This window comes from Coregonus lavaretus (assembly GCF_964263955.1).
Source record: "Coregonus lavaretus genome assembly, contig: HAP1_SCAFFOLD_740, whole genome shotgun sequence".
Classification (NCBI taxonomy): Eukaryota; Metazoa; Chordata; class Actinopteri; order Salmoniformes; family Salmonidae; genus Coregonus; species Coregonus lavaretus.
In genome coordinates, this window is record NW_028160820.1 from 40,107 (window position 1) to 58,865 (window position 18,759).

Below are 18,759 nucleotides of genomic sequence, written 5' to 3' on the forward strand. Positions count from 1 at the left end.
GGCCCGTCGGCCATTTTGGAGGAGGCTGCTGTGATAAAGCACCCAGAGATGTCCACCTCGACAATATACAGATCTCTGCTTCTCGACTCATCTCTCGCCTCCTCTAAGATGGTCACTGAGAGCATTATCTTCAACAACCCATGCCCATCAGAGGAGAATGTGAGTATTCAGAAGGAGCTCCCTGCTGATAAAGTTGACATCCTCCATGGTCAACCAGTGGAGGAGTATATTGTCAAAGCTGAGCAATGCATCACTCAGGTCATTCAGGATGCAGCTGTGACATATACTGCTGCGCTGGATAAAACCGACACTTGTGGGAAACTGTCGGAAATCCTATCTGTCCATGTTTCCTCAGAGAATATTGAGGAGGCATCCTCTGATCTCTTTGGTGGAATTATTTCCGACCTGCATGAGGTATCTGAGGTCAATAAGGCCTCCATGCGTACGAAATCAGGTCGCAAAATGTTCTGGGTGGAAGTGAGTTCAGGTTCCCAGAAGATTTATACCAAAACCCTGGACAAACTAAGGAAGCTGTTCACCTCCCACCATCTCACTGAGGGAAAAAATACTCCTGTGCAAATCGAGCTTTCTGCAACTGGACTACTTGTAACTGAGGCCACTGTGCAGGAATCTCCTGTAACTGAGGCCACTTTGGCAGTGTCTCCTGTACAGAAGACAGACAGTAAGACCCTTCTAAGTCCCCAGCCTCAGCCTACCAGCTCACCCTCGACACCTGCACTAAAGGGGTAATCAAACAGGTGATCTCGGTGCTGAGGGTGGACACTTCAAAGGAAGACTGCTCCGCTTCCGTTGGGGAGAGCACGTCAAATTCATCCTTCGACTTCAACCAGAAGTTGGACTCGATAATTTCGAAATTGGAGGACCTCACCATTTCGAGTGATGTGACATCAGCCGAGATTGCCACACTCACGCGATCTCTTAGTGCAGCCAGCAGAACCTCTAACATTTCCATCCAGAGCTTTCACAGTGCTGAGTTCCGAGCTAAGGCCAAACACATTGTGAGTGAGACCATTCTCAGAGCTGCTAGCAAAGCCAGCCATTCTTTGCTACAGAGCATGCCTAGCACCACCTTCTCACACCATGCAGTTTCTACAGCCGAAGATATAGTAAATATTATCATGCAAGACCTTGAAAGTGTATCCCAGTACACTGTGGACGACGCAGACTCCTTCCCACTAGGAGAGAAAAAGCTGGAGTTCCAGCTCAAACCCAGAGTTGTCTTTGACAACTTATTGGATGCTGCTCAAACCATGTACCACAGAGTAAAGGATAGACTGAACATCTTTTTCTATTTTCCACCAGTGTCAGTCACCACAGCCAAATATGTGCTGGACTCCGCCCCTGTGGAGACACTCAGACATTCTAAGTCCGCTGACACTGCTCTTGTTGAGGACAGGAGCCGCCCTCCGTCTGTGAGAAGTGAGAAGCCTTTGTCAAAAGTCTGTTTGGCTAAAAGGTCTAAAGCCCTTGTGTCTTCGAGTGGCTCTTCAACAGACCACCATATAATTGACACATGCAGTGAGGATGTCACTCTGCCCACCAGGAGTATGTCAGTTGTGAGCAACAACAGTTTGAAGAGAGCCTCTCCTCTCCACGGCAGTGGATTGAGTGAAAGTTGCAAACCTCTTGTGGCTCTAAAAGACGTAACAGTGGCAGTCAGCCAAGAAGGCTTTAGCAAAACTGCAAAGAAGACGCTCAGCTTGATCCTAAATGTGATCAAGTGTAGAGTGGCCAACTCTGAGAGTTCATCTGTTGGGCAGATTGCAAGTGAGGAGTGTCTGATAGCCACTAACATGTTAGACTCTGTACTGGAGAGCCTTGACCAGTTGCCTGACATGAGCGCTGCCGATAAAATCACAAGGACAGAATCCCATACCTCTATCGCAATGGACGAGACAGGTTCACGGTCAACGCTTGTGAGCCAACAAGAAATAAACATATCTGACACCAATGTCATAGTGAAAACTATAATGGACACATTGAAGACGGACGACCCAGAGATGACTTCAGCAGAAGAACATCTGGATAGGCTCCTGTCAGTTGAAGCCCTTCAAGGTGCATCTGGCAACCTGATCGCAAAGGTCCATGGTCTCATTCAGGAGATAACCATAAACCGCCAGCTTCAATCCATGGTTGGCCACAGAAGCCTCTCTCAACCAGCGCTGCCTAAACCAGCCCTGAGGAAGCTGTCAAAGGACGATGCCTCAGAGCTCATTTACAACTTTGCCCAGACTTCTGTTAGGAGACTCCTGGGGCAGTGTATGGGAAGGCCTATGCCACCATCGGCTGAAATGGTTTTGGATCAGGTCATCAAGTTGATGACAGACGTGGTGATGGACAGCCTGACTTATGTGTCCAAGTCTACAATGGAGGATGGTAAGTGAAAGTACCTATTTTCATCTGCATAGGACTTAATTGTAACATGATGCTCAATACATTGCGTTTTATGATGTGAAATTCACTGGTTGTGTCCAAAATGGCACCTTCTTCCATATTTAGTGCACTACTTTTGACCAGACCCTATGGGCCCTGGTCAAAAGTAGTGCACTATAAAGTGAAGAGAATGCCATTTGGGATGCAGTGACTGACTTCAATGGCTGCGTCCTCTTCTCCCAGTTATTGTACACAGGTCGGTCACACTAGCGTGCTCTTCTCACTCAGACACCAGCAATGCCACAAGTGACATCACTCATGGTGTTGTAGCTGACCTTAATGCTACTGAGGAATTCCCTGCCAGGAGCCTTAGCCCGGCTGATGTAAAGGCTGACGGCATGGCCCGTCTTCCCTCTGCCAGAGGGGAAGAGACTAAGAAGAACAGGAAGTGGCGTTTCCTACCGAAAATGCATAAGTTTCCAAAGATCATGATTAAGGTAGGGTGCTCTGTGTTTTGAGATTACCTCTGTAAGGCAGGGCTGAAATTTACCCTACAGATTCACTACACCCCTATTGTCTCTCAGCATTAGAACAAAACTGTTGTCATTGTCTTTAGGAGGTTGAGTGAGGACGCTGTAATGCAATCCTAATACACATGGGAGAGTCCCAAATGGCACCCTATTCCCTATATAGTGCACGACTTTTTACCAGAGCTCTCTGGGCCCTTGTCAAAAGTAGTGCCTTACGTAGCGAATAGGGTGCCTTTTAGGATGCACACTCTGTATTTTACACAGGCTCAGTTGTCCTGATGTGTTTTGTCAACAGCTGTTCAAGACAAAAGGGGAACCGAAGAGACACCCTGAACAGGATGCGCTGCCTACCAAACATCTCAGAGAGACTCATATTTCACAGGGTAAGTGATAAGCATCGATAATGTCATATCGATGTATCACCCTATGACAAGCTTGTTAAAACAGTGACAACAGATACAGGCAGACCGACGGACAGACATGCAGACAGACAGGCAGACTGACAGGCAGACGGATGGGCAGACAGACATACAGGCAGACAAAAAGACAGGCAAACAGGCAGACAGACAGACGGACAGGCAGACGGACAGGCAGGCAGGCAGACAGACAGACAGACTGACGGACAGACAGACAGACAGACAGACAGACAGGCAGACAGGCATACAGACGGACAGACAGGCAGACGGACAGACAGGCAGACAGGCAGACAGACGGACAGGCAGACGGACAGACGGACAGACACAAACACACACATTCATTTTCTGATTATGAAATGTTCTCATGACAGATGCTGAGTGTGAGGTTCCAGAGGTTCCATCCACTTCCCCACCCAAGGAGGACCTGACAACCACACCGGCCCCTGCTCCCCAGGAGTCCCAGTCCCGTAAACGCCCACTCATAGTCAGGGTGTTACACGCTCTCTCCAGAGCCATCTCCAAACCATTCACAGGAGCTTCTGGGAAGAATAATTAGCCAAATGCCTGATTTTATTAATATGATATTTTAATCAGAGCCTTTATTTAATAAAACATTACTGCATTGATTTCTGTCTATAGTAGTCTTCATGTATGTGCAAGATAACGGTAAAGTACTTCAAACCACATAGTCAAAAGTATTCATAGTGAAGTACCGTTTATGATTATTGATTGTGGAAATACACATAATACAGAAAAGTTGTTGTCACATATAAAGACAGACATAAAGGAGAACTCCGTAGACCAGTCACATTCTCAAGCCATAACTAAATCCATGAATGGATCTCCTATAAGATGACAGGAGAACATTTGTAACACTTTCTATGAAGCCTATATCTATAATGCACACACTCAAGTCATTTACATTTTACATTTTAGTCATTTAGCAGAAGCTCTTATCCAGAGCGACTTACAGTTAGTGAGTGCATACATTTTTTTTTTTCATACTGTCATACACTCATAATGACTTAACTGAGTTAAGTGTTAAGTAAAGTGCAGTTATAAACACATAATGAGGGCTTATTATGTATTTCTTGCAATAAAAAAAGAAAAATGCTACTAGTTTATTAAATATTCATGACTGCTATTGCACGGCTCATGTCCACACTTCTGTACAATAGGGGGCAGTAATGCACCATAACGTTGGATGCCAACTGCCTATAAACCCCACTGAAGAAGAAAAAGCTACTCATGTAATGCATGCTGGAAAGCAGACAAAACTAATGATTTGCAAGAGATCTAAACACGATTTATAAGCTACTGAACAACAAGTCCAAGAAATCATTGCTAACCGCGTTTGCACTTTGAACAGATTTCTCGACAATAATAATGGAAGATGTGACTGGGGCTCAGCTCATTGCAGAGGCACTAAAAGCTCAGGTGAAGTGTGTGCAATATATATAAAACAGTGTTATACTGTGTAACCGTGTTGCTAATAATATATTAGTCGCTGATCATGTCCTTGGCAGTGAGAATGTAACACTATGAGTTGTGAAAGTGTGCCATAGGTCATTGCACTGGTATAGCTAACTATTAATATTGTTGTAGAAAAACATTTAGATGTTTATGTGGAATAGTATATGTTAACACCCTTGTTGATGCATGCCAATGTGTGTGTCAATGCAAAGAAAATCTAAACTACATTGTAACAATTCATATACAATTCAGTATGAAAATGTATGCACTCACTAACTGTAAATCGCTCTGGATAAGAGCGTCTGCTAAATGACTAAAAATGTTTAAAAAAAGGTAAATATACTGTATCTACATGTAACTCTCTACAGAATGTAGAATATATGTTTGGAATAGTTGGTGTTCCAGTCATTGAAGTAGCTAAGGCAGCTCAAGCCTCAGGAATCAAGTATGTGGGAATGCGCAATGAACAAGCCATAAGCCACCTTTTTATTACTAAACCAGCTCTCCCCAAATCATGTGATATTAACTACCCGTACATAGACTACAGGAGCGTGTAGTGTGTGAGGGTCAGTTTCATAGCTTTTTTGCATTGCTAATTATGTCTGCCTGTCTGTCTGACCCTTTGTGTGTCTGTCTGCCTGTCTTCCTGTCTGTCCCTCTGTCTGTCTGTTCCTCTCCAGTCCAGGTGCGTGTCTGGTTGTGTCTGGACCGGGACTCATCCATGCACTTGGTGGAATGGCCAACGCTAACATGAACTGCTGGTATGCTAGAACTCCACAAACAGAAGACCCTACTACTCATGTTCAGTGGTCCTTTCAAAAGAAGGGATGCTATCCGCACACTGCAAAAAATGATCTGAGGACTCCAAACTATCTCAGATTGTCAGTTGATGTCATTGTGTGATACCTCTCTCTCTGTAGGCCTGTGATTGTTATTGGAGGCTCCTCCGATCAAAACCAAGAGACCACTGGGGCGTTTCAAGAGTTTCCACAGGTACCGATTGAACCATGATATTTATGACATTTGAACATTAGGGGGTTGTTTCCCAGGACACAGATTAAGCCTAGTCATGGCCTAAAAAGCAAACTCAATAGAGAATCTCTGTCTGGGAAACTGGCCCTAGCAGTTTAATTGCTGAAAGAGGAAATAATTTGTTATTTGTGGTCCTCTTTCTCTGTCAGGTGGAGGCATGCAGATTGTACAGTAAGTTCTCTGCTAGGTCTAGCAGTCTGGATATGATCTCCTCAGTGGTAGAGAAGGTATACAGTCTACTCTGACTCCCTCTGTGTAGTCCTCTTCATATCATTTGGTATCACCTGCAATTGTCTTTTTTCTGACCTCTAATTTTCCAGCTTAGCAAGGTACCTTAACTGCTTCATAAGAGCACAGCACAGCCTTAATTGATCTGAATTTAAGGGTGTTTGGTATGTCTAAGGCAGCACGCACTAGCATGTATGGACGTCCAGGTGCTGTATACGTAGACATATCTGGGGACATGGTCAATGCTAAATTGGACAGGAGCAGAGCCAGGTTAGTGGCCATCACTGTCTTTCATCCATTTAAAATGTATACTAATGTGTTACTGTTGAATATGTATACCTCTGAATTCACATCACCGTAGTCATTTTTATTTTATCTTGTTATACCTTTTAACGTCTGAAGTGAACCAGAAATTAAATTACTTAGAAAATATAGCACTATATCAAAATATTCTCATCAGAGAATAGCAATAAGCCTCGATAGACCTTCATGGTTTATTTACATATGCAATAAAGTTGCTAGGTAACATGTTTAATGTTTGACCTATTATTTATTATTTCCTTTGTCAGAGAGGTGCCCTGTAGTCCACCTCCTCCTGTGAGTATGGCTGACCATATGGTGATCACAGAAGCACTGGCGGTCCTGAAAGGAGCCAAACGGACTTTACTCATCATTGGCAAAGGTAGGCATTGCTTTTTTAATAGCCAGATAATCTGGGGGAAACAGAACTAAAATCTTGCATAATTGCGTCAGATACTTGGATAAGGTCTGGGGAGATGTTAAGAGAAAGATACTAACGCCACTTGCGAACTCTCCACCCCCCTAAACGGAAACTCTCTGCAAGTTTCCGGCAAGTTTATGGGCCAAATGTCCCCTCCCGTTCTGAAATTGAAAAGATGCGAGCACCTGCGAAATCGGGATTTGTCCAAATGATTAGTGGTGAAAAATCAGCGTACCGGAACAAAGTTGTCACATCCCATTCTGTTGACAGACGCTACTTCCAGTTATGTTACGTGCGTCTGTCCAAGAGAGATCAATAGCCAGCTGAGACGCACTGTAACACATATAGCACTGTACCACGGTTCAGTTGAAAACTGGGCCACGTTCAGTCGACAAATGTTGTTGACATGATTTCTCATTCTACCTGTCTGAGAGGCACGTTCGTTCTACATGCTATATTTCTATCTGAACGTTGCACAACGTTTTGCTCAGCTGAATGCATCCCAGTTGTGAAGACAAGTCTGTTGAAATCCGTGTGGCAGTGCCCTCTGTCTGTGTCCCTCTGCAGGTTCAGCCCATTGAAGAGCAGAGGGGGCTCTGAAGGAGCTGGTGGAGGGGTGTGACCTGCCCTTCCTGCCCACCCCCATGGGTAAAGGGGTGCTGCCTGACGATCACCCCAACTGTGTTGCTGCTGCCCGCTCCAGGTCAGCCTCTCCTTCTCTCAGCTGGCATCATATTCATGTACAGACCATTGACTGTATAAGTAGGACCAAGAATTTCCCTGACCATTTGAACGGACCACGAAACTCCTGAAATCCCTATCTATAACTAGTCTCTCCTGGCCAGGTCATGTCAATGTAAACTGGTGTCAATCAAACAACTACACTACTCCTATAACTAGCCTCTTTTCATTACATTTTGTTTTGTCCCTGCTCTCCTCCTCCTCTCTTCCTATCCTCCTCCTCCTCTCTTCCTATCCTCCTCCTCCTCTCTTCCTCCTCCTCCTCCTCTTCCTATCCTCCTGGTTCTATGGTCTTGGTGGGGACTGCAGAGCTCTGCTCCAGTCTGATGTTGTGGTCCTACTTGGTGCCAGACTCAACTGGATCCTGCACTTTGGCCTTCCCCCCAGGTTTGACACCCAAGTAAAGGTCATCCAGCTAGGTCAAAGGTCACCAGTAGGGTTTCTTTTTTTTCCTTCTTTTTTTCGGATTCCAGATTTTCTGCTTATTCCGTTCTGATTTCTGGAATCTTCCAACAGGGATTTCTGGGAATTTGGGGAAAGTAACTGTAATTTTGCAACCCTAGTCACAGGTCATTTCATAGTGAACTACATTTCATTGTAACCAGGTATAAAGGTATTTGACTCAGTCTATTGGATTTAGTCTATCAATTATATAGCTTCTCTATAAGTCTTTGTGGTCTCTCCAAATAATTTCATGGCTGTCTTAGTGCTGTACAGTACATCTATATTTAAGCAATAAGGCCCGAGGGGGTGTGGTATATGGCCAATATACCACGTCTAGGGGCTGTTCTTAAGCACGATGCAACGCAGAGTGCCTCGACGATACAGCCCTTAGCCGTGGTATATTGGCCCTATACCACAAACCCCAGAGGTGCCTTATTGCTATTATAAACTGGTTACCAACGTAATTCGAACAGTCAAAATAAATTTCAAATCAAATCAAATCAAATTTTATTGGCCACATGCGCCGTAATACAACAGGTGCAGACATTACAGTGAAATGCTTACTTACAGCCCTTAACCAACAGTGCATTTATTTTAAACAAAAAAGTAAAAATAAAACAACAACAAAAAAAGTGTTGAGAAAAAAAGAGCAGAAGTAAAATAAAATAACAGTAGGGAGGCTATATATACAGGGGGGTACCGGTGCAGAGTCAATGTGCGGGGGCACCGGCTAGTTGAGGTAGTTGAAGTAATATGTACATGTGGGTAGAGTTAAAGTGACTATGCATAAATAATTAACAGAGTAGCAGCAGCGTAAAAGGATGGGGTGGGGGGGCAGTGCAAATAGTCCGGGTAGCCATGATTAGCTGTTCAGGAGTCTTAAGGCTTGGGGGTAGAAGCTGTTGAGAAGTCTTTTGGACCTAGACTTGGCACTCCGGTACCGCTTGCCGTGCGGTAGCAGAGAGAACAGTCTATGACTAGGGTGGCTGGAGTCTTTGACAATTTTGAGGGCCTTCCTCTGACACCGCCTGGTATAGAGGTCCTGGATGGCAGGAAACTTGGCCCCAGTGATGTACTGGGCCGTACACACTACCCTCTGTAGTGCCTTGCGGTCGGAGGCCAAGCAGTTGCCATACCAGGCGGTGATGCAACCAGTCAGGATGCTCTCGATGGTGCAGCTGTATAATTTTTTGAGGATCTGAGGACCCATGCCAAATCTTTTCAATCTCCTGAGGGGGAATAGGCTTTGTCGTGCCCTCTTCACGACTGTCTTGGTGTGTTTGGACCATGATAGTTCGTTGGTGATGTGGACACCAAGGAACTTGAAGCTCTCAACCTGTTCCACTACAGCCCCGTCGATGAGAATGGGGGCGTGCTCAGTCCTCTTTTTTTTCCTGTAGTCCACAATCATCTCCTTTGTCTTGGTCACGTTGAGGGAGAGGTTGTTATCCTGGCACAACACGGCCAGGTCTCTGACCTCCTCCCTCAACGTGACCCATGTTATACGGTCAGATATACCACAGCTTTCAGCCAATCAGCATTCAGGGCTCGAGTCACCCGGTTTATAAAAGGGAACGTGTGTGTGTCAGCCTTAGCATTATGTGGTGGTGCCTGGTTATTTCTGTTGTGTTTAGCTTGAGGTTTGGCCACTCCTCCAGCTGCTGTTACATATGTCACGCACGGCGCTCTTCCTGTCGTGTCGTTGCTGGTATGTTGTAGTAACGTTCCACATACGTTATTTATGTCAAGGTCAATGTCAAGGTTGATCTGTGTGCTGAGGAGATGGGGAACAACGTGCAACCTGCTGCTGCTCTCCTGGGGGACATCAATACTATTGTCAAGCAGGTAACACAACACAGTCCTGGGGGACTGGAGATCCTGGTTTGAATCCAGGCTCTGTCGTAGCCGGCCGCGACCGGGAGACCCATGGGGCGGCGCACAATTGGACCAGCGTCGCCTAGGGTAGTGGAGGGAATGGCCGGCTCAGTTCGTAGAGCATGGTGTTTGCAACGCCAGGGTTGTGGGTTCGATTCCCACGGGGGGTATGAAAAAAAAAAGTTACGTATGCACTAACTGTAAGTCGCTCTGGATAAGAGCGTCTGCTAAATGACTTAAACATGTTAAATGTAGAGGGCCCCGTAAACAGTTCCACAAACGTCAGCATGAGTGCGCTGACTGTGGAAGCACTAATCACTGGACCAAAGCTCACTGTCAGATGCACCAGCTGTGCGTCAAGCAGGGACGGCTTGTTCAATAGGGCGATATGGGCGACGCACTGCCAAACGGGAAAAGGAAGGGATTTTTTTTCTAATCAATTATATCACGGCAACAGCAGTTATCAGTGTTCACGTCTGATCTGCCAGCCACTAAATGTCAAATCAGGCTAAAGTCGTGCTTCAAATGGCCCCGCCCGTTTTTTGGGCGATTTCAGTCAGGTTGAAAATCGCCCAGAAGTCTCTCATAGCCTGTCATGTAAAATCTATTTTTTTCACATTTCAAAGCTTTCAATACATTCTCTATGGGTGTCTGTGGGCATGCACTTACGCGCTTTCGTCATACGTGACGTAACGTTGAACGTAACTAAGACAATGGCGGCTAGCAGCGTCTATGTTGCGACCTGCAGTGTGGCGTTATTTTATGTTTTTAATTTGTAGACTTAGTTTACAAACATTCTGCAAACATTCTGCTTTGGACTGATCTTCGGTTTTGGACTGATCTTGTTGATCGTGTACATACCCGCTACGAACGGACTAAATAATGAAAACGCTGCTGGCAGCGGAATCCCAATACAGCTGGGAGACTTGGCTTGATGACAGAGTCCCGGACAGAGAGGTGGAGCCGGCCGGCTTCACCCTGGTCAGAGGACCGCGATCCTGGTAAGAGAGCGACTCTGTACCCCGACATTGAACTGCTTTCTGTGTCATTGAACCTTACTATTGTTGATAAAACAAGTTTACTGGAGAACGGAGACCAAGTAGAGACTTTTGGACAAGGTGGATAATTGTATAATATAAGGCAGTTTATTCAGAGGTAAAGATATCTGGAATCGCGTGCACGGACCCGTTCGTCAAACTCGTAGGGAGTTTATCAGAAGAGCCCCTAAACATTGTGTGCTGACATTTTATACAATAAAATGAAGTAGGTTGAATCTAGTAGTTCTGATCTTCTGATTGGTCCTGATGAGTTGGGCGAGGTCACCTCCAGGCTAGTGTCACTGTTGCATTGGCTCTGAGTCGGGTTCTCTGTCTTCAGATGTTCAGCCTAAGAGAAGAGGATTTGTGTGTGTGTGTGTGTGTTTGTTATCAGTGTGTGTGTGTGTGTGTGTGTGTGTGTGTGTGTGTGTGTGTTGTGTATCAGTGATGATGTGTGTGTGTGTGTGTGTTTATCAGTGATGATGTGTGTGTGTGTGTGTGTGTGTGTGTGTGTGTGTGTGTGTGGTGTGTGTGTGTGTGTCCTCAGGGCAAGAACTCGTGAGTTGGAAGAACTGAGAGACCTATGGCGTGGGTGTTATCCTTAGCCACCTGCTGACAAGGCTGACAAGATAGGACTCTTGTTCATTGTATTGAATACAAAGGCCCAACACAAAATGGGTCATGCACAAGATTTTAGTCAGACCAAGCTATAACATTATATATTTACTACGACAGTACATTCAACCAAAAGCTAATATAACAAAGGCATCAGAGATTATTTATAATCTGTCACAGAAACTGGAATCCATCTCCCCAGATCAGTCAATAAATGCTTCTGGTATTGACTTATATGCTGCCCCTGTCTTCATGTTGTTGCTGGACATATCTTTTTTAAAATGTGTGTAGGTCACCTAAATCATCAGAAAAATTGCCCCTCCTGAGAATTTTTTCAGGAGCCGCCACTGGCGTCAAGTGCTTTTCTCCGGGCCACATGAGCTTTGACTGTAGTGAGGCTGGGCAGCGACAGAACCCTGGATGTGGACAGACTGGCAGGTCTCAGGAAAACTAGAAAGCCTCCGTTCTGAGGAGGGCAATGTGGGGCATTCTTATTTTTCCTCCACTGATGATGATATCCAATCTGTTTATTCTTACTTTTGTGAGTCAGTACCCAAGAACAACACAGTCATTTTTCAGAACACAATGAGAATTAATCAGAAAGACAGTTTGTTTTACACCACTGTGCTAGTACAGGATAAAGTTGAGCTGAAGGGGATGTTAGATAGTGGGTCCATGGCTACTACTCTGCGCGCAGATATTGTACCTCGGTTGAGGGAGGCAGGAGTGGTAGAGGGGAACTTTCTAGCTCCTTCAGACATTATCCTGGTGGATTGTGGTGGGAACAAACTAGCCCAGTGGGCATGTGTGACTTAAAAATGCAACTTTATGGCTTCTGTTATGTAGTCCCAGTGCTTATTGTTGATGGGCAGGTTGATGAACTCATTGTGGGAACTAATGTGTTGAAGTCTCTGATTAGACAGTGAGTTTCTATGTGCTCACGCAGGTGCCCGAGAGCTGTGGCTGCACCAAGGGCTAAGCTATTGTGTGTTGTCTCTTCGTGTACAGGTATGTCATTTATTTTGTCAGAATTATGTTGTATATCATTTTACTTGTATTGTATAGTGTGTTGTTAGGCACGGAATGTGTGCATGCAGCACCTGTTCTCTTTTGCCTGACCTTCAACTAGCAAGGTGCCCGAGAGCTGTGGCTGCACCAAGAGCTAACATATTGTGTGTTGTCTCTTCGTGTGCAGGTCGAATAAAAATTATCCAACCATCAGAATTCCAGTTGTGGCAGTGTCCTAATTACGTGACCTGCCGACTGGTCAGCTCAAGCCGACCGCCGGAGCTGTGCATGTGGATGAGGTGCACGACCTGCGCATGTGAATTTGTTGATGGCTTACTGTAAGTGAATATATACTGTAAACAGTGAAAGTGAATGTAGCATATTCATTAGATACAGGTATTCGTGCTTATTTGTATGTTTTGGATGAATTTGTTTATTGCATTAATTTTTTGGGGTATTTAAATGCACTAAATTACATTGTATTTTAGTGCTCTGTTGAGCCATGGAAGATTCTCAAATCCATAAGACGTGTTATGCTGGGGATTTTAGTGTGGGTAGAGGGAGGGGTGTCCTTCCATTTACACCAATTGTACAGTCAGCTCCTGGGAGTAGAGCGTTTGCTAGTCCTGAGTTTGCAAGCACTGGGAGGGGTAGGCTGTTTGTTCCACCTGACCAGGGTATCCCACCTCTGTCTTTTGAAGTACCATCATCCACAGTACTCGGTGATAATGGGATGCCTCCGAGTCAGCTTAGTGACCTTATTAAGCAGATTGGTTCAGAGATAGGAGAATCTATCAGAGCGAGTTTACTGCAGCCTGGGGTTTCAAGTCTTTCTCCTGCCCGTCCCCCTCACCAACCCCAGCAGTTTCCCCTGCCTGAGCAGTGTGGGTCAACCTTTATTGATGCGTCCAAGCTGAATCTGGTTGTGAAGTCAGATGTTAGTGCTCCACCTCTTTTTAGGGGTGATGGCTCAGATAAGTACTCTGTCCTGGAGTGGGAGGAGTTAATGGAAGTCTACCTAGAGAAGAGGGGTTACACTGGGTCTGGGAATGTTGGGGAGGTGATGTCTAGGCTCATGGGGAGGGCACGGGATGTGACCAAAGTCTGGAAGCGTAACAACCTTGTTGTCACAGATGTTAAGGCGGTGTTCAGTGTTTTCAAGCAACACTTTGGGGATACTGTCTGCTCAGGTATGCCATTAGCTGATTTCTATTCAATCAAACCATAAGCTAATGAGGGTCCAATAGATTTCTGGATTAGGCTTAACAAAGCTGCAGAGGCAGCCGAACAGTACCTTGTGAGTGAGGGCAGGACCTTACCCAATCAGTGCTCAGAGTTGGCAGTCATGTTTGTACGCAACTGTCCTGATAAAGAGTTGGCCCAAGTGTTCAAGAGCAAACCCATTCGTGACTGGACAGCCAGTGAGGTACAGGATCGGTTGGATGAACTGTTAAGGGAACGTAAAGCATGTAGAACACAACTTTCACAGCAGGTTGCTGCTGTTTTTGACTGCCCTCAGGAGGGAGTGGGTCCTGTGAAAAGACCTAATGTGTCATCTTTTTCTCAATGTGGCCGTGAACCAGACCTGGCACCATCTGTATCTGAGGGTGGGACATTAAAGAAAGTTTTGACTTTGTTAGAGAAGGCTCTGGTCAGCAATACTCAGTCTGTGAGTGGCGCAGTGGTCTAAGGCACTACATCGCAGTGCTAGCTGTGCCACTAGAGATCCTGGTTCGAATCCAGGCTCTGTCGTAGCCGGCCGCGACCGGGAGACCCATGGGGCGGCGCACAATTGGACCAGCGTCGCCTAGGGTAGTGGAGGGAATGGCCGGCTCAGTTCGTAGAGCATGGTGTTTGCAACGCCAGGGTTGTGGGTTTGATTCCCACGGGGGGTATGAAAAAATTTAATAACGTATGCACTAACTGTAAGTCGCTCTGGATAAGAGCGTCTGCTAAATGAGGGCAATGTGGGGCATTCTTATTTTTCCTCCACTGATGATGATATCCAATCTGTTTATTCTTACTTTTGTGAGTCAGTACCCAAGAACAACACAGTCATTTTTCAGAACACAATCAGAATGACAGTTTGTTTTACACCACTGTGCTAGTACAGGATAAAGTTGAGCTGAAGGGGATGTTAGATAGTGGGTCCATGGCTACTACTCTGCGCGCAGATATTGTACCTCGGTTGAGGGAGGCAGGAGTGGTAGAGGGGAACTTTCTAGCTCCTTCAGACATCATCCTGGTGGGTTGTGGTGGGAACAAACTAGCCCAGTGGGCATGTGTGACTTAAAAATTCAACTTTATGGCTTCTGTTATGTAGTCCCAGTGCTTATTGTTGATGGGCAGGTTGATGAACTCATTGTGGGAACTAATGTGTTGAAGTCTCTGATTAGACAGTTCAAATCAAATGACAGCTACTGGCGGGTGGCGGGTGGCGGGTACACCAGGTTCCTCTAGCCAGTGTGATGTCAAATCTGGAGAGATGGAGAGGAGACTCCATCCCAGATAAAGTGGGCACCATTAAGTTGAAGATAGCAGTAACGCTCCAACCCATGAGTGAGCATCTGGTGTGGGGCCGCCTACCGCCAAAGACAAAACTCTCTGTGGGCAGTACTGTTGTTGTCGAGCCCAGCACGTCTCGTTGTGTGAATCGACACATACTAGTGGGGAGAGTAGTTACGCCTCTGTGGGGGGATGGATGGCTCCCTGTGAAGATTGTGAATCCAACAACATCGGCAGTTACCCTGAGACGAAATGCTAAAGTGGCGGATGTGTACCCTTGCATTGCATTGGAGTATTTTAATGATGTCAAGCAGCAAGCAGCTCATCAGAATGTGGCAAAGGCTCAATGTGACAGATCACATGGCAGTCTGACAGCTAAGAGTTCAGTTGGTGGCAGTGTAGATAATGGCAACAGTACACTGAGGAATCTTGGACTTCAAGGCCTGTCTGTTGAGGAGTGTCCAGTTTCACAGTTCTGGAAAGATAAACTTGTCAACTTAATTGGGAAGTATGACACAGTGTTCTCTAGACATAGCCTAGATTGTGGCGAGGCAAAGGAGTTCTGCCTTCGCATACGGCTGACTGATGACCGCCCATTTCGATGACCTTATCGTAGGCTGTCTCCAGCTCATTACCAAAAACTCAGGGAAACACTGGATGATATGGAGGAAAAGGAAATCGTCAGAAAATCCAGCAGCGAGTATGCCTCACCATTGGTGCTGGTATGGAAAAAGAATGGGGACTTGCGCCTATGTACTGACTTCAGGTGGTTAAATGCCCGCACAGTAAAGGATGCTCATCCCCTGCCTCATCAGGCTGATGTACTGGCCGCACTGGGAGGTAATGCCTTCTTCAGCACAATGGATTTGACGTCAGGGTATTACAACGTGCCACTGCATGAAGAGGACAAGAAATACACTGCCTTTTCCTCCCCTTTAGGTCTGCACGAGTACAATCGGTTACCTCAGGGCCTCTGCAACAGCCCGGCTACTTTTATGAGAATGATGCTGACCATCTTTGGTGACCAAAACGTTCTAAGTCTCCTTTGTTACTTGGATGATCTGATGGTTTTTGCTAAGACGGAGGAAGAGAGTCTGCAGAGACTTGAGATGGTTTTTCAGCGGTTGCAGGCGCACAACCTTAAACTGTCTCCGTCTAAGTGCAAGTTTCTGAGGAGGTCTGTAAAGTTTTTGGGCCACATCATTTCTCAGGAGGGTGTAGCCACTGACCCTGCTAAAGTTCAAACCATTTTGAATGTGACTGAGAGTGAAGCTGAGAGTGAAGCTGATGGTGTCACACCGTCTCCTATCAAAATAGGTTCTTTCCTTGGTATGGTAGTATACTATTAGCACTACATTGAGAATTGTTCCATGGTTGCTAGGCCATTGTTTCAGCTAACTACAGGTCAGAAGAAGCCTAGGAGAGGCAAGGGTAGGAAGAGGCCTGGTCCCCCTCGCAGGCTCACTGCTGCAGACTGGACTGCCGAATGTCGACTCGCTTTTGAAGCTTTGAAATCAGCACTAGTTGACCAGGCACTGCTGGTTCATCCAGATTTTTCTCAGCCATTTCTACTTTCCGTGGATGCATCTACTAGTGTTTTGGGAGCTGTACTATCACAAGTGCAAGATGGGAAGGACATAGCCAGGCCGATAGCTTTTGCTAGTAAATCTCTTAATCATGCACAATCCAAGTATCCTGCTCACCGGCTGGAATTTCTAGCCATGAAATGGGCCATTCATGATAAATTCAGCCATTGGCTGCGAGGGCATAAGTTTACTGTGTGGACCGACAACGATCCACTCAAATATATTCTTACAAAGCCGAGACGATGCATGCGAGCAGAGATGGGTTGCAAAGCTGGCACCCTTTGAGTGGCGCAGTGGTCTAAGGCACTGCATCGCAGTGCTAGCTGTGCCACTAGAGATTCTGGTTCGAATCAAAGGCTCTGTCGTAGCCGGCTGCGACCGGGAGACCCATGGGGCGCCGCACAATTGGCCCAGCGTTGTCCAGGGTAGGGGAGGGAATGGCCGGCAGGTAGAGCATGCTCAGTTGGTAGAGCATGGCGTTTGCAACGCCAGGGTTGTGGGTTCGATTCCCACGGGGGGCCAGTATGAAAAATAAAAATGATGTATGCACTCACTAACTGTAAGTCGCTCTGGATAAGAGCGTCTGCTAAATGACTAAAAATGTAAAATAAAAATGATATCCAGTACATACAGTGGGGAGAACAAGTATTTGATACACTGCCGATTTTGCAGGTTTTCCTACTTACAAAGCATGTAGAGGTCTGTAATTTTTATCATACATACACTTCAACTGTGAGAGACGGAATGTAAAACAAAAATCCAGAAAATCACATTGTATGATTTTTAAGTAATTAATTTGCATTTTATTGCATGACATAAGTATTTGATACATCAGAAAAGCAGAACTTATTATTTGGTACAGAAACCTTTGTTTGCAATTACAGAGATCATACGTTTCCTGTAGGTCTTGACCAGGTTTGCACACACTGCAGCAGGGATTTTGACCCACTCCTCCATACAGACCTTCTCCAGATCCTTCAGGTTTCGGGGCTGAGATCCCCAAAGCCTACAAGAATTCTGATAGTGAAACTCCACTCAGCTGGGATGGTGCTGTGCCTGATGTTGTTAACTTGGTTGAAGATGCTTTGTCAGTCTGGTCTGTGACAATCTACCAGGATTCTGATCAGTCGTCTGACACTACTAGTGTTGAGTCGGAAATTGAAAGTGTGCTGGCTCCGGATATGCTGATCTGTAGTACTCCCCAACCTGAGGTTAGACCTTTGAGCACGGTTGGTGCTGTCCGTAACATTCCTGCTAGGTTTTTGGGTGAGGGTGTTCGGACTAGACTAGGTAGATTTATTAATCCAGTGAATAGGCTAATCCAAACTATGTCTACACAGGAAATGAAACAATTCTTGGTTTCTCAGTGACGGTAGGATATTGCCTACCTTTTCTTTGTTGTGTGTATGTGGTAATCTAAGTGGGTCTTAGAGTGATTTGTGGGTTTGTCTAATATTTTTGACAATTCATGTAACTTTGTGTGTAGTTCATCAGCATAAAATGTATTTGGCATTTTTTGTATAGGGTTGAATAAGGGATTAGCTACCTCTTATTTTTCCTAATCCTTCACGGGATAGCTTTCCAGCTGATCGACCATTTGTGGGTCTAGAATTAAGGGACTACACTGGGTTACTCTGTCGCCCTGTGGGTGTGGAATGTTTTTTTTCTTTCTTTGCTTTGTTACCTTCGAGGTTATGTGTTTTGTTTTGTGTTTATAATATAGTGTAAAACAGTAGGGGTGAATGTAGTAGTGTGATGTTGTTCCCCTAGATTATGCACCAAATTGCACACAAGGACAGTTCAACTAGGCCAGGTCAAGAGGGGATGTTAATAAGTTAATAATAATAATAATAATAATATTAATTCAATGTGGTTTTTATTTAATTACAGCTGCATAGCTAATGTAATTTTTTGGTGTACAAACATTTTTATATATCTATATTGTAAATACACCTAATTGTAAAAGTTGTGTATATTTTGGTTTGGTCCATCGCGGGTTATCTGTATTTATGTACCCTCTTATTGTTCTCTTTTGCCTGTCCTTCAACTAGCAAGGTATGTTGTCCTTGGCGCCGTAATTTGTCAATATAAAACTGTGGTAAAGTTACACAAAGTGCTGTTACGCAACTATAGGTTTTGTTACAATGTGGACAA

The 18,759-nt window shown here is 45.3% G+C and overlaps 1 pseudogene across 1 annotated transcript in view; it reads left to right on the plus strand.

Moving 5' to 3' along the window:
- The first annotated feature begins 5,493 nt into the window (after positions 1-5,493).
- LOC311121412 overlaps positions 5,494-18,759 on the plus strand; it is a 69,801-nt pseudogene continuing 56,535 nt past the window's right edge. Inside the window, exons 1-8 of the transcript in view lie at positions 5,494-5,574; positions 5,734-5,806; positions 5,995-6,072; positions 6,249-6,343; positions 6,643-6,755; positions 7,362-7,497; positions 7,845-7,950; positions 9,741-9,824. The product of the transcript in view is annotated as an uncharacterized misc_RNA (transcript). The remainder of the gene's footprint in view (positions 5,575-5,733; positions 5,807-5,994; positions 6,073-6,248; positions 6,344-6,642; positions 6,756-7,361; positions 7,498-7,844; positions 7,951-9,740; positions 9,825-18,759) is intronic.